The sequence below is a fragment of the Bactrocera neohumeralis genome, chromosome 6, assembly GCF_024586455.1.
Source record: "Bactrocera neohumeralis isolate Rockhampton chromosome 6, APGP_CSIRO_Bneo_wtdbg2-racon-allhic-juicebox.fasta_v2, whole genome shotgun sequence".
Taxonomy (NCBI): domain Eukaryota; kingdom Metazoa; phylum Arthropoda; class Insecta; order Diptera; family Tephritidae; genus Bactrocera; species Bactrocera neohumeralis.
The window spans coordinates 73,840,546-73,866,021 of record NC_065923.1 but is presented as its reverse complement, the minus strand read 5'-3'; the positions used below and the strand labels follow the sequence as shown (position 1 = coordinate 73,866,021).

At 34.7% G+C, this 25,476-nt stretch overlaps 1 long non-coding RNA gene and 1 other non-coding gene across 5 annotated transcripts in view; one reads left to right on the top strand and one right to left on the bottom strand.

Annotated features, from left to right (window-relative positions):
• LOC126761176 (uncharacterized) overlaps window positions 1-25,476 on the bottom strand; it is a 302,754-nt gene that overhangs the window by 262,614 nt on the left and 14,664 nt on the right. For all 4 annotated transcript variants that reach the window (XR_007667332.1, XR_007667335.1, XR_007667334.1 and 1 more), the window contains exon 2: window positions 11,597-11,697. This is a non-coding gene — a long non-coding RNA (uncharacterized LOC126761176). The remainder of the gene's footprint in view (window positions 1-11,596; window positions 11,698-25,476) is intronic.
• On the top strand, window positions 20,216-20,287 carry Trnae-uuc (transfer RNA glutamic acid (anticodon UUC)). Its single transcript has one exon. It is a non-coding gene; the product is annotated as a tRNA-Glu (tRNA).

Here is a 25,476-nt window from a genome sequence, read left to right as displayed (position 1 = left end):
AAATTTCAATGTGAAAATGCATCCCGCTCTGGTCGACTTATCGTTGAAAAAGTCCATGAAATTATGAAATAGATTGACCAGGACCGTCCCATAAGCAGCCATGACAATGCTAAGGAATTTGACATTCATCATCAAACGGTTTTGAACCATTTAAGAAAGGCTGGCTACAAAAAGAAGCTCGATGTTTGGGTACCACATGAAAAAATTTTATAGACCGAACTTACATCTGTGATTCTTTGCTGAAACGAAATGAAGTCGAACCATTTCTGAAGCGAATGGTAACAGGAGACGAAAAGTGGATCAAATACGACAATAATGCGCGAAAAAGATCATGCTCCAAGCGTGGTGAAGCTCAACAAATGGTCGCAAAGCCAGGATTGAAGCCCCAAAATGCTGAGCGTTTGGTGGGATTGGAAAGGAATCATCCACTATGAGCTGTTCCAGCCTTGTCGAATGATTGATTCTAAATTTTACTGTCAACAACTGATGAGATTGAAGCAAGCAATCGAGAAAAACGGCCAGAACTAATTAATAAAAAGGACTTCGTCCTCCATCAGGACAACGCTAGACCACACACATCCTTGATGAATCGACAAAAACTGGGAGAGCTTGGCTGGAAAGTTTTGATGCATCCACCATACGTATAGCCCTGACCTTACACCATCGAACTACAATTTGTTTCGGTCCATGCAGAACTCCCTTAATGGAGTAAAGTTGGCTTCAAGAGCGGGCTGTGAAAATTGTGAAACTGTCAAACCAGAAAAGTTTTACACAAGATGGAAAAATATCTCTAGCGGTAAATAGCAAAAATGGTACATATTTGGTTCATTATAATTATAAAAAATACAGGGTCTGTCCGGAACGTAATAAGACTGATTTTCTACAACCGTTTTCTGTACGAGTACGAGCGAGCACGCACCGACTGGATTAGGTAGAGGGCGTTCCCAGATAATGAACGAGCGGCTGGTCAGTTGTCTCCGAGAACCTGAAGAGTCAGGACAAATATTTTCGCACGTAAGTGGTGCAAGCCGAAAATGCAGAGAGCAAAGGTACGCGATTAAATTCTCTGTGAAACTCGGTAAATCTGCAACAGAGACTTTTGATATGATCAAGCTGAAGTTGCTTTAGCAAAAATTGGTGTGTTTCGGTGCCACAGGGCTTTTTGGAGAGCCGGTTAGAGGTCGCTGATGAATGAGCAAATTCAAAGTGAAAACGATGCTCATTGCCTTTTTTGACATCAAAGATATCGTCCACCATGAATTTGTCAACGCGAAGTTTTGTGGAAGCCCTCAAAAGACCCAAACGACGGGTCAATTGGGTCCGACAAGACATTGCAGCCGATTGCTCTATAGCCCGGATGTGGCTCCACGGATTGTTTTGTTTCTTTGCCTGAAAGGGCCGCTGAAAGGGGATCCAAGCAGCATGCACGTCGGCGCTCAAGGCTATTCCGGAGAACGCCTTCCGTGACGCCTTCAATGCTTGAAAATAGCGCTGGCAGCGCTGCATCGACACAGAAGAATTCTATTTTAAAAGTTTTTTAAAGAATTGTGACGATTGGTTCAATAAATGTGTTTAAATCGACTCGGTGATATTACTTTACGGACAAACACTGTAAGTTGAAGTTTGATTCGAAAAACGAAAAGACTTTTTCGACTACACTATATTTTGCGTTTTTTTTCGAAAAGTTTTTTAGAAATAGTGTTTTTGTACAAAATTAAGTAATTTAAATCAATTATTAATAATTGTTTGTAGCCGAAAATTATGGAATTGAAAGTAGCGCCTTTCAGCTAAGGTCTCAAAATAATAGCATGCAACATTCCTCAGAACCATACAACTGCCGAAATTAGAAATAAATTTTGTGTTTCATAAAACATTACCGGAAAATTAGCTACGATACCGCTGATCAAAGCAACTCAGTGGCATGCAGCACCATTATTTCAATGGTTTATATGCTCGTTACGCGCATTTTGTTTAAAATTCCATATCAATTTCCATATACATATGTACATACATATGTACATACATATGTTAATGAGTTCAATCCACCATTCAGCATAAACTATGCTGAAGATCATCACTTATCACCAGTGGCAAACATAATGGCGCACTAGACGCTTATGAAAAACATTAGCGTGGCAGGCAATCCGTTGAATAATGTGTACAAAACTGCGCAATAAAGAACTCAAGTGCAGTCATAACCTACAAAACCTAGAAAACATTCAAATCACCAGGAAGCAACACTAGAGCAACGAAGCGCTTTCTCATACAACACACAGGGGAAAAGGCGAACAAATAGACGAGATATGTAATGTAAAGTATACGACACGAAGAGATACCAACAAATGAGCAATTAGCATATAATTCGCGGCACATAGCGGCGGCGCTGGGGTGTGGGGTGTGTGGGTATGGGAACCGAAACTGAAATTGTAGCTCAAACTGAAACAGAAACAGACCACCGCCACCACCATCAACGCCACCGTAGCAATTCAAGCAAGCATAAATGCAATTTAAACAGATACCGGGAACAACATAAGTGCTTTTGTTCGTTTTGTACAAGATATGATCGCATATAAATTACAACAATTGTACTACACTTACAACATAAATACATAAATATTGAAATTGTGCGAGCGTAAATGAATTTATAAACGTGTATATATATGTGTGTGTGTGTGTGTGGCATTTCCCAATCAAATTAATTTTCAAGTTACAAACCGCTGAGGGAACGGCTGACGGGGTGCGCTTGTACGCGGTTTGCTTTCTTCGTTTATTTTTTTTTTTTTTTCTTGTTTTCTGAAGTACAATAAGCAGCACTTGTTTCGCACTCATACATATGCATATGTATATATGTATATCTATCGCTCTGCAACATTCACGCCATTGAAGCGGAAAGCATCCCCCAGGGACTGCTGGTAATGTGGCTGGTTGCGCTCGTATCTGTTCTAATAAATAATTTTGCCTGGGTCAGCTGTGTATAGAGCAAATCGCGTAAATGTAATTTGGTTCGAGTTTACTGTAGAAAGCGCGGATGGACGGGGGAAGATAACAGAAAAAATGAAAAAAAAATTACATGCATTAGTGATCATGTAGGAAAGTTGAGCTGAAGTTTTAAAGATTTCTAGAAAACCCGAAGCTAGAATACCGCCGAACACAGAAGCATTTTTTATTGATTAGAAGATCTTTTTCTTGATTTTGAACGGTTAGTTGGAATGAAGTTTTATGTTATTGCCATTCGATCTGTACAATTTTTTCCGGAGATTATACAGTTGCGTTAGACAATAATTTGCGTCCGATCCGATAGACTTGTCTAAGGAACGCGAATGGTTCCGGATTTTATCTCGGTTCCATGCATCGAAATTACTTCAGGAATATTTTATGCCGCTACAACAACAACAACAATGATAGTCTGTGTCAAATTTTGTGAAGATATCTCATAGACATCGAAGGCCTTTTTGATAAAACGTCTCACGAAAGCGCGGCAAGATCACTGGAGAAAAGAATCACCGGTACGCAGATGTATGAGGCCGCAATGCGTACTAAGATAGCTGAAATCACAGTAGGGGAAACTAAGATTCGTCTCGGTATAGCAAAAGGCTGTGGAGTTCCATCCCACCCATTATGTAGCTTAGTTGTGGATGATTCACTAACATTGTGTATCCGCTGTCGAGGACATGCGGATGATAATGTTATATTCTTCTTCTTTTTAATTGGCGTAGACACCGCCAAGTTAACAACAGCGCGCCAGTCGTTTCTTCTTTTCGCTACGTGGCGCTAATTGGATATTCCAAGCGAAGCCAGGTCCTTCTCCACTTGGTCCTTCCAACGGAGTGGAGGTCTTCCTCTTCCTCTGCTTCCCCCAAATGTTATATTAGCTAAGGCAAAATTCGAAGACATTCACTGTGACATAGTTGAAAGGGGATTAGGTCTGGCAAAGAAATGGTGTAGTGAGGTTGGATTGAACATTAACCTCCCTGCCCGGTCGCAGGTACTTATACCTTGGCGGTAGAGAAATCTAGGCGACTAATGTGGTCAACTATCCGGTCCTCACTCTGGATTCCACTCCTCGGTAGAAGCAATATGACTATAATCAAAACTATAAGAGCACTCATGGTGTGCAATCGACTTGGACTTGTCAAGAATTATCAGGAACACCGATTATTGCATATGGGGTGAAAGTTTTGGCTTGAAAAGCACCGCAGACAAAATAAAAGGCAAATAAAGGACCTAAGTGATAAAATATCACTGGCTCTTCACCCAAAGAACATCATTATTAAAGTGGTAAACTTTAATTGGAAGTTTAAAGTTACCCTTGGCGTGGAGACTGAATAGAATGATTCCACTCTCGACCTACTGCAAAGACATAGCACAATCACGTGTTACAACGACGGCTCACAAACGGCGGAGGGAAATGGTAGAAGAGTCGTAGGACCAGGTATCAAGCTCACCATACCTATGGAAAGTTTTCAGCGAATCTTTCAGAAGTATTTTCTCTAAGTCGGCGTGTAGAAGTAAACCTTTAACGCAACTATCGCAACGAAAATATCGCCATGCTCAGCGGTAATCAAACGGTTTTTAAAGCGATCTCTGATTATGAGATCAAATCGCTACTGGTGCAGGAGTGCATAGAACGGATGAAAAACCTATAATTTAGTAACTAAGCGCATCTTATCTGGATGCGCGGTCTTAAATTAGGGTCGGGAATGAACTGGCTGACGAGCTCGCCCGCTCTGCAACCTCTAACAGAATGGAAGGACCGGAACCATTTAGTGCTGTTGGTCGTCATACCATAAAGGAGCTGCTTTCCACTAGTAACAAACTAGTTCCACTTCCTGAAAAATTTCCTACAGGGTCTCACTGCTAAGTATGTAATCGTCTATTAATGGTTCTGTTTAATTTGTTGCATTATTGCTTACAACCAGCGGGAACAATAAATCAGCGAAGCCAAAAAAAACTCTGTATAATGTAAAATTTTAACAAAAATGTTACAAATAAATGTGCGATTGAGTAATGTGTTGTTTGCATTAATTTTCCATTCAAAACAGTTTTTTTTTTGTGGCACAAAGTAGAAAAAGATTAACAACCATCTTCCAGCTCATTAAGCAACGAGAATTATTGAAGTGCATGCATAAGTTATTTTATCTCTAATCCTTGGGAAAATTGTGCTGAAAATATGCATTTATGTAAATTACTTGGCTTTGGTAAATTGAAAAGCAAATTAATCACCGTGGCAGCCGATTTGCAAGCACTTAATATTTCGCAAGCGTTGCGTACTGGGTAGACCTTGGTATATAGTGAATAAGATTTGAATAAAAAACTAAATTTGTTATTCAATAACAAAATAATAATAATATGCGTCCAAAGTCTTACTTCGTGATACTTGGTGACAAGAGGCATTACTTACAGAAGCGAGCAGAGAAATGCCGCATCGAAGACTGTTATAACCGTAATTGAAGAGCTCGAAGCAGACCTTGCAAATGAAATTACTCAGAATATATAACGGGTCATCCGAAAAGGAGGTAGTTTTTTCAATAGCCTAAGTGGTGTCAAGCTGTCATGTTATTTTTGTTCAGTATTGTTTGGCATTTCATCAGGGAGAGACTTACGCCTGGACAACGTTTACAAATCGTTCAACGCTTGATGAGATGTTTCCACCCCATTTTCCTCATTTCATCTTCTATAAGTTATGTACTCCAAAATTTTTAGATCCATCACGTGTGTGTCATGGTCAGTATTCAATTAGGACACCTATCATTTCGATGTGTACCTTACTAAAGGTTAGCAGTTCAATGGGCCTTTTACGTTCCATTCTGGGTCAGAATTCCACAAGTGCTGGTTACTGATCAACGTTTGCTGATCCCACGCAAGGCTTATATATGCCTTGGTCGAATGCACGAAGACAGGAGAACCCTTATTCGTTCCTATTCTGGACTAGTGATCGTCAATAACTGTTCGAAGGTGATTTTCATATGTCTTTTTTATGTAAGTTTTCCATAAACTGGATTGAAAACGTCTCATATGTACTTGAGTAGGCTGAAGTTCTCACATTTATCTATTGCTAATCGCCAAACAACCATCAAACAGTTTTGCCCGGAAGTGAATATCAGAAATTCTAGCCAATATAGTCTTACAAAAATTTTTTGACCCGCTAATTTTCACTATCTCCATGTTCGCCGAAGGTATGACTGCCAAAATGTTTCAATCACAGTCTTGCAAAAGTTACGTCCGACTGGATTTTAGGGCTTACCGCATGAATACCTTTTGGACAATGACCATTAAGAACTACTACGATTGTGGAAAGGCGAACTTTGTTCAGAGCAAGTAGTTCAGTATGTATACATCTCCAAAAGGATCTTGCAGCCGCACTAAGCGAGTCGGTTTTACGATGTTCCCTTGAGCTCTAGCATTGGGCATATGAACATCCAGTGAGCTTAGAAGGATTTGTAGAGTTTCTGACTGGACAATGTCCAATAGGACACACTTTGCCAAAGCGGTATGGAGGAAGGCGGTGTTCTCCTCTATTGCTCGGCTTTTACCAGACTGAGATTGAGATATCTCGGTAGACACAACCTTGGTCAACCTAGCGAATGTCTGGAATTGACATTAACCGCCATAATAAACTTGTAGCGAGCTCAAAACGCTTCGTAAATCTATGAGGTGAGGCACCTTAAGGCGTTTTTGGGTAATACAAAGGACAAATATGTGTCCAAGTGAGATCCAACGATTTTTTGATCAACTTTAGGAACTAACCGAACATGCTTTTCGTTTGGAAAGTGTGATAATTTAGTTAATGAGTTTAAACGTCCATTTAAAATCCAGAAAGAACTTCTACAAAGAATTTATATAAATGATGAGCGTGACGACTTAAGTCGATTTAATCATGCCGGTCAGTACATACATTCCAAATCCATCAGTTTTTGAGATATCGCTTTGAAATTTTGTATACGTTCTTTTCTCCCCAAGTAAGTGCGCATTTGTCGAAACTGCCAATATCGGAAGACTATGGCATATAGCTACCATACAAACTGAACGATCGGATTTAAGTGCGTGTATGGAAAACTTTTTTATTTGACGAGATATCTTCGCGATATTTGGTATGGATTACTGTTCAAAGCAACGGTGCAATATCTAAAAAAATTATTCAGTTCGAACAATTATAGCATATAGCTGTCATACAAACTGAAGGATCGAACTAAAGTTATGATATGGAAAACTTTTTTATTTGACGAGATATCCTCACGAAATTTGGTATGGATTATTGTCCGAAGCAAAGGTATAATATCTGAAGAAATCGTTCAAATCGAAACACTATAGCTGCCATACAAACTGGCCAAACAATTTCAAGTTCTTGTATGGAAAACTTTTTTGCTTGAAAAGATATCTTCTCCAAATTCGAAGGGAACTATTTTCCAAAGCAGCGCTCCAATCTGCGCAGAAATTATTAAGATCGAGCTACTATAGCATATAGCTGCCATACAAACTACCCGACACAATCACAATAAAAATCTCTTTTTTTATGCTTTCATGCCATAAGAATTGCAACTATGAAAGTTGTTTTACCTTTATGGTTATTTTTCTTGTTTTGAATGACTTTTTTATACTACTCTCATCATGCTTGCCGTAAAGGGTTCAACATTCGCACAATAGCATTATAGGTAAGTATGTGTAAAAGACAAGTGTCACTGCGTATTCCAGCAAATCACTTCATTAAAGCAATTAAATTTGCAACTAAAATGAGGTTTCTTTGAAAAAATTGCAGTCATCAACACAACAAATTGCCAACAATTGCCAACAATTTTATAAAATTAGCGTTAAACGTAAGCAAAGAAAGTGGACGAAAGAAGAAAAAACAGCTGAGGCATTAGTGCGAACTAAGAAATTTTATGCAAATTGACGGCGCTAATAATGGGAATTCACACCGCCTGTGCCACTTAGTGCGCTATTATATAAGTATCTACCTTTGTTTTGACCGCTTGTGCACTGGACACATGATTGGATAATTAAAATTTGAATATTAATAACACTGTATACGAGTATATACACACATACTCATTGGCAGTTGCAGCTAAACGCATGCCGGGCGGCGCATGATTATTGGCAAATGTCGGCTAATTTCAAATAATTGGCAGACGGACAATATGCGCTTTTACAAAAACACCAGCCAACACTGTTAGTGTGTGTATGTTTGTGTAAGCGCTAATACTTTTATATAAAAATGATATATAAGCGCTGCTTGCATCAAATATGCACTGATGACCGCTCGGGCAATTTGAAAACAGAAACACAATCAAAACGGTTTTGGGTAATTAGTGAACGGCATGGAAAATGGTTGTGTAGGTGGGAGCATTGGCAACAAGGATAATGGCGCTAAAGTTAAGAATATTTGATTAATTAACGTGTAATGGCTTTGGTTGTATACATGCACGTTCATATGTAGGTCTGGATATATGTGTGTATGTGCGTACAATCAAGTAATTAAATACATATTGTAAATATAGTAACTTAATGCGTATAACAGCTTTAAAGTAGATAATTATTGGTGCTTTACTATACAAGTATTTATTCACAAGCCGCCATTCGTCTATGTTAATATGCCATCCATCATGTACATATGTAAGCAATAAAGCGATTAAAATAATTATCGGTTAAGCTTTTACATGCTATTTATGGCTTAAGCCACTATGTACATTGGTAGGTGCAAACGGCTATACCTTTTATGAGACGCTTTTAAAACTAAAAATAAATTTTAATATTTTAAATTATTAAAATATGTTTAATTGTCAGCAAAAAAATTTTTACACTTCTTAAAGAAATTTTAAATGTTTTTTTATAAATATTAATGTATTTTTTGTATATATTTCACGAAAATATTGTTCCAAAATGGTTTTCGTTTCAAGAACATTTAGTCATAGCATAGCTTAAGGCGCAATGAACTTGAAATTCAAGACTCATACTATTATCCAAGCTCCGAATCTCTTTAAAATACTAACAATGATTTTAAAACTAATCTAAAAAAATTTAATATTTTAAATTATTGAAATATGTTTAATTGTCAATAAAAAAAATGCTTCTCGTTTTAAATTGTTTTTTTGTTTATAAATATTAAAATGATTTTTTTTATAAATATTAAATTGATTTTTTTTATAAATATTAAATTGTTTTTTTTTTAGAAATTTTAAAATATTTTTTTTTATATTTCACGCAAATATTGATCAAAACTGGTTTTCGAAAATTTAAACATAACATAACTTTAGGCGTAATAAACTTTTTTCAAAACTCATTCAATGATTCAAGCTGCAAATCTCTTTAAAATACTAATAATAATTTTTTAATATTTGAAAATACAACAGTTTTTAAATTAAAAAATTGAATTTTTTTCTAATTTTTAAGTTGTAATAATATTTTTTTTGAGATATTTCACTTCATGAATCAAGAATCATTACATTCGAAGAAATTTCAAAAAATTTAGGCATAGCATCGCTTTAGGCGCGAAAACTTTTTACTCAAAATTCATTCAATTGTCTCATATGCGAGTCTTTTTCAAATACTAAAAGTAATATCATAATATTTTAAATTAAATCTTCAAAATTTTTTCAGTTTTCAATAATATTAGTTTTGGTATATTTATTTCACGCAATTATTAATTGTGCTAAATTTTATTATATTCAAAAATATTATATTTTTTCTATATTATAATTTTTTAACTTTAAAACTCGCTATTATTCTTTATTGAAATTTTATTTTATTTTTTTAATTTTTGAATATTCATAATTGTTATATTTTTAAATATTACATTTTTTATTTTAAAACCCCGTTATTATTGTTTATTGAGTTTTCAATTCAATTTTGGTTTCAAAAAGATTTAACCATAGCATACCTTTAGGCGCAATTAATATTTATTTAATGTTTCTACCAAGCAAATTTTAAATAAAAGGAGTTGAAAACATCTTAATTTCCTTTAAATCAGAATTAAAATATATTTTAGAAAAATATACTTTTTTGGAATATTTAAATCATTTATTTTTTAAAAAATGTTAATTTTATTTTTAAAAAATTAGTTTTGGTTTTGATATAAATAAAATATCAAAAATGTCCGAATTGACTTCAAATCCGAATTTAAAATATTTCAAGATATATATTTCTGTTTGAATATTTTCTTAATTTTAAAAAATATTTTCTTTTTTATAAAATTATTTGCATCTTAAATTATATTAGTTCTGGTAAACAAATCTGAGCAAAATTTTGATTAAAAACCTCTATAAAGTTCGGCGTTGCCTACCTTTAGGCGTACTGTAATAAACATTAGTTTTGGTATACAAATTTCATTAAAATTTCTATTAAAAATCTCTTTTCTTAGCTATCAAATTTGGCATTGCCTACCTTTGGGCGTAACGTATATTTATTCAAAACCGGTTATCCAAATCTCCTTTAAATTTTAAACATAATTTTATAATATTCTAAATATTAACATATATTTTATAATATCTAAAATTATAATAATTTGAATTTCCTTAAATCACTTTATTTGGTTTTAAAAAAAATTTTAATTTTTAAAATATTAGTTTTGGTATATATATATGTATATCAAGAAAGCCCAATTTTATCACAAAAAATAGTAATCGCCTACATTTAGGCGCAATGAATGTTTTTTTGTTAATTATTTCTATGAAGCGAAATTTCAATAAAATAAGCTGAAAAATGTCCAGTCTGCTCGGACTAAAAAAATACATAAAATATATGTTCATTAAAATTTTTCATAATTGAATGGGAATATAGTCCTCGCTTAGCGAAGCTACCAGAAATTTATATTGACTGAATCCCAGATGACTACCTAACCTCAAAGCTGCAACAGTTTTTCGATAAGCTGTGTTGCCGTGATTTTTTCTCTAAAAAATATACGGTTTATAGAATTTATTTAGTTAATTGGCAGGTATTTTCACTATTTTTTTATGTTTTAATTTTTTATTAACTGGCAACAAAGTTGTGTGCGTGGCAAAATATCATTTTAATACTTTTTTCCTGGGAGGATTTAGTTAATTTTCCAGGTATATAATATGCATATGAAACCGACGTAATTGCTTCTGGTAAGCGGCTTAACGTTCAATTATTTATGTGCCATAATTAGCATTTCATTAAGAGGCAATTTTAAACCTTTGTAGTATTATAATTAAAAAGTTCAAACGCTAAAAAAATTAAGTGAAATTAATAAGCGCAAAGAAACCCTTTCGCGGAAAACAATTTTACAAAAAACAAAAATATAAAAGGATAGGCGGAACTTAATATTGGTTTTATGAAAAAAAAGCACTTGAATTTTTTTCATAATTTTATGAAATTGAGAATTATGCAAAATTGGAGAAAAAAATGAATATATTATAAAAAGGAAGTGAAAAAATGTTATTTATATATTTAAAGTATGGAAAAAGTATGTATATGTATATGGTAATATCATATTTTTTAATTCGAAAATTAACAAAAATAATTTTAAAAAAATTATGCAATTTTTCTAAATATAGTAAATATATCTATAACTTTTTATATATGTATATCATATTATGTTTTTATATAACTCAACATTTTTATATTCTATTAAAAAACTTACCGTTCTCCGTTAAATTAATGCACTTTTGAGTTCTCCTTCCGAGAGTTTATTAATTAACGAAAATGCAAAAAGTTTCGAAGGCACATACAAATATAATTAAGCTGCAATAAAAGAAAAACATTTAAATTAAAATAAAAAATATTTTAATTATATATGAATATTAAATTTACAATGAAGTTAAATTATTTAAAATATTTTATTTAATATAATAATATTATTAAAAAATATTTATAAAAATTATTAAAAACAATTAGAATATTCAAAATTACAAAAAATAAATTAACAATAATTTATAAATATTAATAAAAAATAATTTTTAATAATGTTTTTTAAAGTAACAAAATTAAAATTAAATAAAATATTATTGAAAATTATTTTTAAAAATATTAATATAATTATATAATATAAATACAATAATAATTAGTATATTCCAAATTGCTAGAAATAATTAGACATATGTATGTACTTTATAAAACCTAAAAAAATGATATTTCGAATAAATATTTTTGATTAAAAAAAATTTAATTATTTAAAATAATTATAAAAATAATTTTTAGTTATATTGGGATAGCATTTTTATTATAAAAAATTAGAAATATTGAGATTGTGTGTGATTTATATTTAAAAAAATTAAATAATATTTTTATTTAAAAGCAAAAAAAAATATTTACATATATTAAAATTTTTTTAAAAAGCGTACAAAATATTAGTAAAAATTATTTTTAAAATATTTATAAACATCGTTAAAAATAAGTTTGAAGAAATTTTTAATTATATTTTAAATAATATTTTTATTATAAATAAAAAAATTTAAGTTATGGAAAATTGTGAACGATTTATATTTTAATATAATTAATAATAAAAATGTAAAACAATTTAATGTAATATAAGCAATATGTTTAAAGGAAAAAAAATTAAATAATTAAATATATTATTAAAAAAAAATGTATGAAAATTATTAAAAATAAGTAGAAGTAATTTTTAGTAATATTTCGAATAATATTTTAAATATAAAAAAATTTAATTAATAAAAATTGTGTGCTAAAAGATAAAATCATATTTTCATTTAAAATAATTTTTTTCAATGCGAAAAATAACCAAAAAAAATATTTTTTTTATATTATAACTTATTTTTAAAACAATTTAATTTTTTTTAATTAATTTTAAATAAAAATTATTTATTATTATAAACAAATTGTTTTAATTGTTTTGAAATAAGTTTTAATATAAAAACATATTTTTTTACTATTTTTTAATAATTATAATAATTTTTAATAATGTTTCGAATAATATTTTTGATATAAAAAAAATGAAAATTTTTTGCGATTAATATTTTAAAAGATAAAATAACATTTTCATTCAAATGCGAAATTTGTTTCCAATATGAAAAAAAAATAAATTTTATATGAAAATAAATAAATTTTATATGAAAAAATAAATTTTATATGAAAAAAAATAAATTTTATATGAAAAAAAATAAATTTTATATGAAAAAAAATAAATTTTATATGAAAAAAAATAAATTTTATATGAAAAAAAATAAATTTTATATGAAAATGAATAAATTTTATATGAAAAAGAATAAATTTTATATGAAAAAAAATAAATTTTATATGAAAAAAATAAATTTTATATGAAAAAAAAATAAATTTTATATGAAAAAAAATAAATTTATATGAAAATGACTGAATTTTATATGAAAAAGAATAAATTTTATATGAAAAAAAATAAATTTTATATGAAAAAGAATAAATTTTATATGAAAAATTTTTTTTTATTTACATATAATTAGATTTGTACAATTTTTGATTAAAAAATTTAATTATTTAAAATAGTTATAAAAATAATTTATAGTTATATTTGGGATAATATTTTTATTATAAAAAATTAGAAATATTGAAATTGCGTGCGATTTATATTTAAAAAAATTAAATAATATTTTTATTTAAAAGCAAAAAAAAACTAACTAGCATATTAACCAACAATCATCAGCCAGCGCAAAGTTGCACCACAATCCACCGGCCGAATTGTCACTCGAATTGCTAACCTCCTCCTAACAATTTGAAACTAACGCAAAGTGCATTGACTCACCACAAAGTTACTGCCACAGCAACAACAAAAGCAACATGCATGCACAAAGTGCGTGTGTTTTTGCTGTCACGCATTGTTAATGGGTTTTCTAGCCGCGTTGTGACCACATGTCGCTTCGACAACTAAAACAACAACAACAAGCCGCCAGTGTCATGCATATGCAATGGTATAACAAAAAATATAATTGTATGTGTGTGCAAAATTATAAAAATAAAAGCGCTTAGCAAAATGCGGAAAATTCGCAATCACGCCACATATGAGACACTGCAGCAAGTTGCAAATGCAGCTGCCGCACCGGTGCGACGGGCTAGAAAATTTCCACGCAACGCCGTAATGGAGGCTTCATAATTTATTTACGCATACACTTTGCTTGAACGCAGCGCACAACAAACTATGAAAAGCAAATGCAACGCGAAGAAAGTTGGGAAGGCAGCGAAAAGGCGGCCAAGAGCAGGAGGCAGGCAGCGCAAGAAAAGTGTGCACAGCGCTGCAGTTGGCACAAAAGGCAGGGCTAACAAGTCGGCTCATGGCAGACCTTAAGAAATTACACGCCATTAAAAACGTTTTTTGTTTGCCAAGTAAAAAGCAAAAAAGCTGGTAGTTCCACTTAGAAGCGGCTAGAGACACACACACATTACGAGCGTATCCTTGCAATTTTAACATGAAGTAGTGGCATTAAAAATTCATAATCACACTGGCATTTTGCAATTTGACTACAATAGCGAAATTGCATGAAAAACGCTAGAAATATATATGATTAAATAACATGTGACGTGCGCGTTGACCTTACCGGCCGCGGGGTAGCGCTCGCATTGTTAGCAAGGGAGTGCTCTCTCTCCCTAGGCTTGTACGCAGGTACCTATATATACTCCATAAGGTATAGTATGGCTTCTAGACCATAAGGTCCAGTAATAACTCAAGTCAGCGCAGCTACGACGCTTGTCTGCCCGTTTTCTGCGCATTCACATTTCATAATCGCCTGCATGCGTGCCACAAATCACGGTAAATGTTTCGCTAGAAAAAAGTGTAAACTAAAAATATGCGTGGTATATGTTATAGAGTTTTCCACTATTTATAATTCATATTTTAAACATCAACATGCTTAGTAGGGATCAAGCGCGATTTTCCTCAACTTTAGAAGCACGCACGCACACACGTCTACGCTTGTATATGGGGCGCACGCATGTATGTTTTGCTTAGGTATGGAGGTGTAGCGCTGTAATGCGTTTTAATCTGCACAACTTATGACATGCATGCTAATGCAATACCATATGCATTTAATTACTTGCAACACGCAGCGGACACATGCGTGCCACACACGCATTCATAATCGCTGCAAACGCACTGACCAGTTTAGCATTAGTCATACGCATTGAGCGCAGCTAAAATGGGAAAAATATAAAATATAAATGCAAATAATAAATATAAGTTATGTGCATTGGAACAAGGATGTTAGAGGAAATAAATATTCACTTGTCATGCACCAAAACATCAAATTGCGCATTGTAAATCAGCAAAGAAAAGAAGAGATAGAGAGAGGAATAACACTCTTCACAAAATAAGTTCACAAATAACAAGAAAAACGTTAACTCTGCTTGCAACGTAGCTATAATACCTTTAAAAAATAAAAAGATTTCATACAAAAACTTGTTTTCGATCGTTCAGTTTGTATGACAGCTATCTGTTATAGTTGTGCGATCGAATCAATATTTCAGAGTTTACAACGCTACTATCGGTGATAATTCATGCCAAATTTCGTCAAGACATCTTGACAAATAAAAAAGTTTTCTATACCAGGACTTGATTTGAATCGATCAGTTTGTATGACAGCTATATGCTATAGTGGCCCAATATCGGCGGTTCTGACAAATGAGTAGCTTCTTCGACAGCAAAAGACATTTGCAAAATTTCAGATCGATAGCGCAAAAACTGTGGACATAGTTAACCTATATACAGACGGCAAGACAGAGAGGAAAGTGGCTAAATCGACTGGGCACTTCATTTATACATTTTATTGGGTATCCGATGTCTCCTTCTAGATGTCGCAAACTTCGTAACAAAGTTAATACCCCTGTGCAAGGTATAGATATATTTAGGAAACAAAAATTAGGTATGTAAAACAACTGAAAGCCTGGATCAGTTCAGATTTTCAACTTTCTAAAATCCCCTCTACCTATAACCGACCGTTTATAGTCCTCGTTTTACGTTGTCAAGGTAAATAGGTCGCTCGAAGAAGACAACGCAAAAACACTCTACGCACGATATTATGAAAGGATTGAAATCAACTGAAAACTAATACCACAAATCATTAAGACGAAAGAGAAACGTTGGGACTCACCAAAAACAGATTGCGGCAATATCGCTCCATTTCATTTTTGGAGTACGATTGGCTGAAAAAAGTAAGGTCGTGAGGTTTTGGTTTTCAAGAGGTAATAAAAGGCCTATACTTTAATGTTATGGCCTAAGTGAGGCCGCATAATGCGCCTTCCTTTTTACCTAACCATCTTCTCAAAGTGATTTCGGGCAAGTGACCGCCGCGGAAGGCATCATTCAGAAGTTAATTTTTCGAACACTTTTTTCCGACCAGCACCACATATTAGCCGAATAATCTTTTCGAAGCCGTCAATCTTTTCGGGCTTATAATCCACTGCTGTTAAATCGCACGGTATGGGAGACCACCCCACAGGTCCACGATGCGATATAAAACGCGCTGCAAAAGTTTGCTTCAATCAATTGATGTTTTCATTTGCTGTATAGCATTTAACGCCGTCTTGTTTGGAACAAAAAGTCGTCCATATCAACATCCTCCACTTCAGGCACGAAAAAGTCATTAATGATGAATTTATAGCATTCGCATTGACTGTAACTGCCATAATAGCCGGCTTCATATTTGAAGAAATATTAACCAATTATTGCCTTCGTTCAAAGAGCACCCCAAACAGTAACTTTTTGAGGATATAACACTGTCTTGTGAATCATCATCACTCCAAATCCGACAGTTTTGTTTGTTATCGTTTCCATTCAAGCGGAAAAATCTTAATCACTTAACAAAATTTTCTTGTAAACAGCGAGATCTGTGGACATCTCAATTTGGGGTCATGCACCCAACGTGCGACGCCGTTGATAGACGTTCGGCTTCAATTTGTGCGCGAGTTGGATTTTTTAAGCACTCAAACCAAAATTCTTCCGCAAAATCTTCCATAACGTAGATGGGCATAGCTCCAATTGTTGCGCAATGGCGGATGAACTCATTGGGGTCATCTTTGATATTCTGCTACACTGCAGCATAATTGCCTTTTAGCAGAGGAGTGAATAGATCAATTAACCGGCCTTTGCTCGATTAAAGCGCTAATTTAGATCGATTTATCAAACAAAATATAACTTGTGTTTTAGTAAATTAATTCTTATTCGAATTGAAATCGAGTTGAAATTGAAATGCAACCCCGCGGGTTGTTGTCCACATTATAAATTTGGCTGTGCTTAACGCTGCCGACTGTTGTCCAGGCTGTAACTTTGGTTGTGTGCCTAGTAGAGTACCGCAAGGCTCGTTCTTATGCCCTCTACTATGGAACTTGATGTACGACGGAATATTTTTAGACCAGTTGGGAGTATACCAAAAAACGTGAAAATAATCGCATATGTAAATGACCTCATAGTGGTGGCAGTGGCTGAAGATCTGGATGCCCTCCAGCTCAAAATGCAAAAACACGGAAGTTTTGCTCATAAGCACAAGGAAGGTGAACGAAAGGGTATCACTCATCATAGAGGAATGTGACATTATTTCACAGCCGCAGCTAAAGTATCTGGTAGTAATATTGGATTTCAAATTATAATTTAAGGAACACCTGGCATATGCTTCGGGTAAAACAAACAAAGTATCAAGCAACTCTGCAGAAGAGACGTCTGTAGGCGAAAAAAAAGAACAGAGAACCAAAATCATCACAATGTGGCAGCAAAGGTGACAAACCTCAACCAAAGGACGGTGGACCCACAGACTAATCGCGGACATCCATCCATTCGTGGTTAGAGAGACGACATGAGGACCTAGACTTCCATCTAACCTAAATACTGAGTGGATATGGATGCTTTAGAAGCTGTCTGTTCCGATTTAACGACTTTAGTCCGTCGGACAGCGTGTACAGAGTGCATAGAAGACTATGAGCACATATTTTTTCAACGCGCCCGTTTTTCAAATGTAAGGGAAAGTTACAAACTTCACTCGGCGGTAGTTTTTCGGTGGAAATTTTGACAGCACTCATGTATCAGTCCTTTGGTAAATGGAAAATGTCAGCGAAATGTCAGCTCTAATTATGAAAACACTAAATACAGTATATTAGGCGTCAGTCAGTCCATATCATAGATAAGATTTAAAGCCTTTCTCTCTCCCATGAAGTAATACTTAATCCGCTGCCTCATATTATCTAATATGAAGGAAATATTGCGCTGGCTATATACATAGATAACTATGCATACGCCCCCTAAGGGGAGTGGCACGGTTCAGAAAACTTATCTACACAGAAATTGAATATTTTTAAAAAGTGAAATTTGCAGATACATAAGTCACCGCGACGAAATAGTATTCGACATTCCATTGCAATTAAACGAAAGCCAATGATTTATGTGTCTAAAGAATGAGTGCTTGTGAAAAAATGCTTACCGCAATGCCATTTCGGAATGTCAGCGGTCAAGAGGGGTACACGTGCCGACAAATAACGAAAACAGAATAAAAACACTGCGACAACTCAGTTGACTGCGTAAAATCTATTTTTCGAAATATACAAAAACATTTCTAAATTTAATCAAGTAACGATTAATTTCGTATGCTACAAAATAAGCAATAAATAGATGCTTAGTGGCACTGTTGATGTTGCCGTTGACGCTAATTTCGTTTGTTAACAAAAACAATGTGTTAAAAATAGTACGGCATGCCGCAATGGCGAATGAAAATGTTTATCAACATTGCCGAGCTATTAAAATACTATATATATGTATATAATATAAATATATACATACACGGCATGCTTTTTGTTGTTGTTGACCCAAATTTACTGGCCCATAATTTTAAAAGCAACAGGGAAAAGCCACTTTGCCGTCTTCTGGCGCGATCTTCTTCGTTTTTGGTACTTCGATTGTGCGTCAGCACTGCTCTTGGCCAAGTCAAGTCAAGGCACACACCTACACATGCACACATATACACATATGGTTGCATGTGGACATCGCAATTCGGTGGCGCTAACACCACCTTGCCACCACTTCGACGACCCAGCCACCTAAGCGCTGCCAATTTGATGGATGTTGCTGTTTATTGGCTGAACTATGCGCGAGTGTTGCTTCACAGTTTTGTTTATTTTGTTAAGTTGCGCATTTTTATTTCAGCAATAAGAAATTATAAAAACGATAGCTACATTCGCTGCATATGTACGTACATATGTAAGTATGTCGATTTTATGTCCGCTCGTGGCAGCTTTGAAAACAATACTTTATCAACACTACTGCTTTTTGATTCTCTTGTGCCAGCAGCTGTGTAAATTTCCGAATTTTTTCAAGTTCTTGGATGAATGAAATAAATACGAAATATTATTTGAAAGCGTAGATTCGTATGCGCGCCACTCGTCAAGCGCTCAAAGCAATCAAAAGCCACTTAATTTAGCAAAACAAAATAGCAAAAATAATAAATAAAGCAACAAAACATACATATCATCACCTAAAATGCAAAACAACGTATCTTCAAAGAGCATTTAAAATCGTTGTCAGTTATAATAACCAATATATAAACATTTCATAACCAATATATAACCATTTCATAACCAAAACTCAAATTTTTTTTCAATATGAGGGTATGATAACCAATATATAACCACTTTATAACCAAAACTAAATATTTAATAACCAATATATAACCATTTTATAACCAAAACTCAATTTTTTTTTAAATATGAGTGTATGATAACCAATATATGTATAACTACTTTATAACCGAAACTCAAATGAGGTTTCAATATAACTGTATGATAACCAATATATATGTATACAACCATTTTATAACCGAAACTCAAATTTATTATCGATATGAGTGTATGATAACCAATATATAACCACTTTATAACCAAAACTCAATTTTTTTTGTAAATATGAGTGTATGATAACCAATATATAACCACTTTATAACCAAAACTAAATATTTAATAACCAATATATAACCATTTTATAACCGAAACTCAAATTTTATTTCAATTTGAGGGTATGCTAACTAATATATAACCATTTTATAACCACAACACAAATTATGTTTCAATATGAGTGGTTTCTATTTTATCGTTTTTCTTTCGCCTTTAAACTTATGAAAAGTGAAGTTACATTATTTTGCATTTTAGGTGACGATATACACATATACATACTATATAAGTATGAATATTTGGGTATATAAATATCGCTTAAATTTATTATGCTGAGTCAGTGTTTTCGCCAAAAATGCTACAAATTCAAGCGTACATCAACTGCTGCGCGTTAGGTGAATAAGATAAGAGGTCCCATATGGTCTAGTGGCTAGGATATCTGGCTTTCACCCAGAAGGCCCGGGTTCGATTCCCGGTATGGGAAATTTTTATTTTATTAAAAAATATTTACAAATTAATTTTTCACTAAACAAAAAAATTTGAGATGAGTTTTTGAATACAAATACACCGCATTGGTAAACACAAGAAGAAACTCAGGCGAAGTTATGGTTGTAGTGAAGCTATAATACGCCTCACCCATGGATCTCATGGTATGGCATAAACTCGTATAAACAGATCTTTAGCTTGATTTTTAGTCGGGCCAGTTTGCCAGCTATATGCTGTAATTGTCTAAACTTCAACTTCTTCAGAGATTGTAGCGATGGCCTCGACAATAACACTAGTTTACAATCATTTTGCGACTCTGATATTAGAGGCCGTTTGTTGCTGTTTTTGGGTTGCTAAAACCGACTATGATAGTCAAAATTTCTTAACACGTAGGACGATGTTGACTAACTTTTTTGTCACAGAATTTGATGGAATATACGCGGATGATCCCATTTTCCGTTAAGCCGGTGCGCCGCCTCATATTTCAAGTCTAAACATCGACACATTGCGGGCAAGATCTGGCGACTCGTTAATTTCCAGAAATATGTTAGGCAAATGGCCGTCAAAATTTAATGCCTCCGGATTATTTTATCAGGCGGTATGTTAAATCAAAGGTTTACCCCAATCAACCAGCAACGCTCGAGGTCAGATCAGAAAAGAAATCATGCTGTTTCGAATAAGCTATGTGCTTTATGGTTTACACTGTTTCAATTGTAGTGCTACTCAATGCTACCACCAGGCAAGGTGAATGACACTCGTGTCTTTCAAGACACCTTTCTGCAATAGATTTTAATAGCGTCTTGTCATTGTAGGACGCATTCATAATGCACAATTTTCAAACTCTAGTCTTCAGTGTAAAATTAAACGTGAGAACCGACATGCGGTTAATACAAAGTGTCATGCAGCTGGTAAAGAGAATATGTGATGTGGCAACACTTTAAGTGCCAGTTGTATTGCAAATTATAAAAGTTTATTTTCAAGAAAGTCCACGCTGAAATGGCGAAAAGTTAAAAGTAAGTTAAAGGTATAATATGCAGTATACGGCAAAAATATTAATACCCTATGAATGCGAAACTCAGAATGACTTTAACTTCTGAGAAGTGAAATTTATTGCCTTATTTGTTTTTCTATTTAGCTCTAGGGTATATTGCATTAAAACGATTTTATTTAAATAATTTATTCTTTAAAATCTATGTCGTCCATCGCATCGTTAAGCACTCTTTCCACGCACCAAAGACTTTCGAAAATTCCTCCAGTTCACACTCGAGGAAACTTAACTGGCCGCAGGCAAGCTCAAAACTAACAAATATCTCGGCCCGTACAGCATTCCAGCAGAAATACTCAAAACAATCACCGTAGATGGATGCAGTACTCTTAAACATGTAGAACGTCTGTCTCGAACTTGGAATATTTCCTGTAATTCGAAAGAAACAACGACTTGTCCTAATCAGTAATGGAAAAGGGATCCCAGCTTGTCATGAGCATACCGCCCATTATGCCTGCTCGACACAGCGGGAAAGTACTATGAAAGACTACTTAAACTTAGACTGGAAGCGGCTATCAATGAAGCTGGCGAACTCTCCCCCAGACTGAACGGTTTTAGACCCAGAAGGTCAACTCAAGGCGCTACACGAGGCATCAGTGAAAGTGTAGAAGTCGCACAACGTAGATGTCCCAATTACAAGCGAATAGTTCTGTTGGCGACTTTAAATGTTCGAAACGCCTTCAATAGTTTCAATAGTTTCGAACATTTAAAGTCGCCAACAGAACTATTCGCTTGTAATTGGGACATCTACGTTGTGCGAACACTTTCACTGATGCCTCGTTTGAGTTGACCTTCCGGTTCGCCAACTTCATTGATAGCCGCGATATAGGCGGACTTGATCGAAGCTTTAAAAAAAGGTTTTGGAAACCTCGATTACCTCAATGCTGTGTTGAGGAGCTAGCTTAGTAACAAAAAACTACTATACCAGGCTAGAGAGGAATCACAACAAATAGAGGTTACGTCAAGAACAGCACAAGGGTTCATTTTAGGCCCAGTTCTGTAAAACAAGAGTTCTGATGGAATACTAAAATTGACAGGCGAATCATATTTAATCGACTAGGCGCAGCTGTAATCACAGCCCGAGACACAGACAAAGCCCGAAGAAAGCCCAATCAGGCCATGATTGAGACGCAAACAGGTCTTGACTCACATACTTAACCTCCAGCTTGCTACAGAAAAAGCAGAGCTGACGAACAAATCCTAAAGAAGCGATTCTATCCCAAAAGTCCTTGAATCAATTCAATGTTAAAAGCCTACCTTTTATTGGAACGAAAAGAAGATCAGTCGAGCTTATCATGCAACTATTGCCATAAATGCTCAATATAATGCTAGGCAGGGCTTTGTGCAGACAATGATAGGATTATGATTTTAATCGAAATATACTATATCGCAAAACACTGTAGACTGTGTAGAGAATGTAGCTAAAACAACTCTAAACTAACACTTTTTCAGCTCCGAACTTTATAGCGCTTTGGATGCACTTGGAGGCCTCATGACTTTTTCACTTAACTTTTCCTCTGCTTTTTGTATTTTTCAATTCAAATTTTCTTCCAACATCTCGAAATTATTAAAATTACCACCGAATTTTATAGTCAATGGCCTCAGCTTTAAGAGCGCAACGTCCAGTGTGGAAAATAATAGTGGAAAAATGTGAATCCACAGGCACGGCACAAAATGTTCCCGTTCCAGTGAGGTAAAGAAGTGCCCGTAGTGTCAAGAATATTGCTGCCGCTAGCACTTCAATTGAGGAAGACCCAAATTAGTCGCTCACACATCGTTCTCAAGTTCTCAAGCGTTGGACACCTCTCTGACGTCATTGTGGTGAATTTTGCAAAAAGATCAAATTGATTCAAGAACTGAAGCCGCTTAACCACCAGTATCGTCGCATGTTCGTGAATTGGGCTGAGCAACAACTTGAATCAACAAAATGATTCGGATTTTCATCAAAAATCATCTTCAGCGATGAGGTTGATTTCTGGCTGAGTGGCTTCGTCAATAAGCAAAGTATGCGTTATTGGTCAGGCATTAAAACACACATACTCCATGAGTCACCATTGCACTCCGAAAAAATTACGGTTTGGTGCGATGTCTTTGGGCCGTACTTCTTTCGTGATGATCCAGACCGGCACGTTACTGTGAATGGGAATCGCTACCGCTCAATGATAACCGAATTTTTTTAGCCCGAATTGGATGTTATAGACTTGGACAATATGTGGTTTCAACAGGACGGCACCACAAGCCACAAAGCGGGTGACACAATCGATTTATTGAAAACCAAGTTTGGTGAACGTGTTATCTCACGAAATGGACCAGCCAATTGGCTGCCTTGGCGGTGCGATTGGACGACGTTAGACTATTTCCTGCGCGGCTACGTCAAGTCTATGGTCTATGCCAACAAGCCAACGATGATTGATACACTTTGTACGAATATCGAAGGTGAAATTGCAGCAGTAACGGCCGATTTATGCTTGAAACCGTCTGAAATTGGATTCAGCGTCTGGACTTACGCAAGCGTGCCCATGATGACCATGCAAAAGAAATCGAGTTCCATATATAGTGGCATCGAATGTGCTTTCAAAGGAATAAAGAATTTCATTGATATACCAAACCATTTTTTTGTGGCGCTCTTATTGAAAAGCCCGTTAGTAAGCGCAATTTCTTGATTGTTGAACTCTTGGCAGAAATATTCAAAGTATGGTAAAAAATGTGGTGGCGTATACATTGTTCTGTCGCGTACTGTATATATGTATATATAGTATAATTAAATAACTACTTAGTGCTATGATATATTTCATAGCATTTGTTATCTTTCATTTACAATAAAACTTTTACAGTCAATTAATTTTTCTTCGCATTAATATTTATCGCAGATTTGGAAATTTATACGCAGTACTACATATGTATATGAGTAAGCGTGATTGTATTGGTTTGCTGTAGTTATGTGTACCGCTGTGCCATTGCAAAATGAAATGAAGTGAACTTTTAATTAATTTAATGCACCAGGACACGCCCGGCATATCCTGTCTTCATTTTTTCTTCTGCTACAGCTACTACCACTTCCTGCCTGCAGCCATTTTATAACTACGCACACACACACACACACATACACACTTATAGTGATACACATATCTCTCGCTAGTAACTTTTGAAGTGTAATTAAATATGTCACAATGTAATAATCACAGACAGTCGCTGGCAACTCTACGCCTGTTGGCTGATGGCTCATCACACGACAGTGACGGCGACGGCGACGACGACGATGACGTTGATACCTGCGCTATTCGTTGATACCTGTGCTCGCTGTCTATGCTATACACGCACAAGTACATATGTATGTTGTGTGTGTGGTTGGATGTGGCAGTGGTACACACCTGCCCTCGATTATTTCATGGCAAGTTTAACAAGCAAACTTTTCATTTACTATCTCCACGAAGTTACTTTGGTACTTTGGCACTGACAAACAACTGATATAACTTTTGCATTGAGTCAAATTTCCGCTCAAACAAAGCCAATGGGATGAGCCAGCCAGCAGCGAGCGCTTGCTGCCTGCCATGCACAGTGGGCTGAGCCGGGCTAAAGTTCAGCAAAGGGTTAAAGTTGGCACTTTGATTTGCCATTACGATGGTGCTTTTAATGCTGCGTGTGTTGGTATTTGCAGTGAATGTTGATATCCTGCAAGTTCTGTGCTGTTCATTAGTTGGAAAAGCAAATCAGTGCGATAGGCTATCTCAAATAGAAAAGCTTTGCATGGTACGTGCCACACTCCGTGCATGTGTGTGTGCGGGTGTATGTGTATTTTTCCAGAGATTTTTGCAGTTAAGTATAATTAATGAAACCGAAGGTTGACATTTTCAGTGTAGGCTTTGACTTTGTAAATGAATTAATGAATGTTTCGTGTGAAAGGGGTACGACGTTAGCTTGCTAGCATTGATGATTGATTTGTCTAAATGGTTTTCCAATGATTTCGAAACAAAATTGCATGCACGTGTTTGTATTTCAAGCATAAAAACTGCTGCTTACAATCCATTATTCTTTTAACCTTTCTCTCTCACTAATGTAGCACTTAAAGGCATGAATGATTAAAATCTCTAGCATATGTTGTTGTATCATAGGCAGCACTTTGACGAGGCATTGCCTGTCAC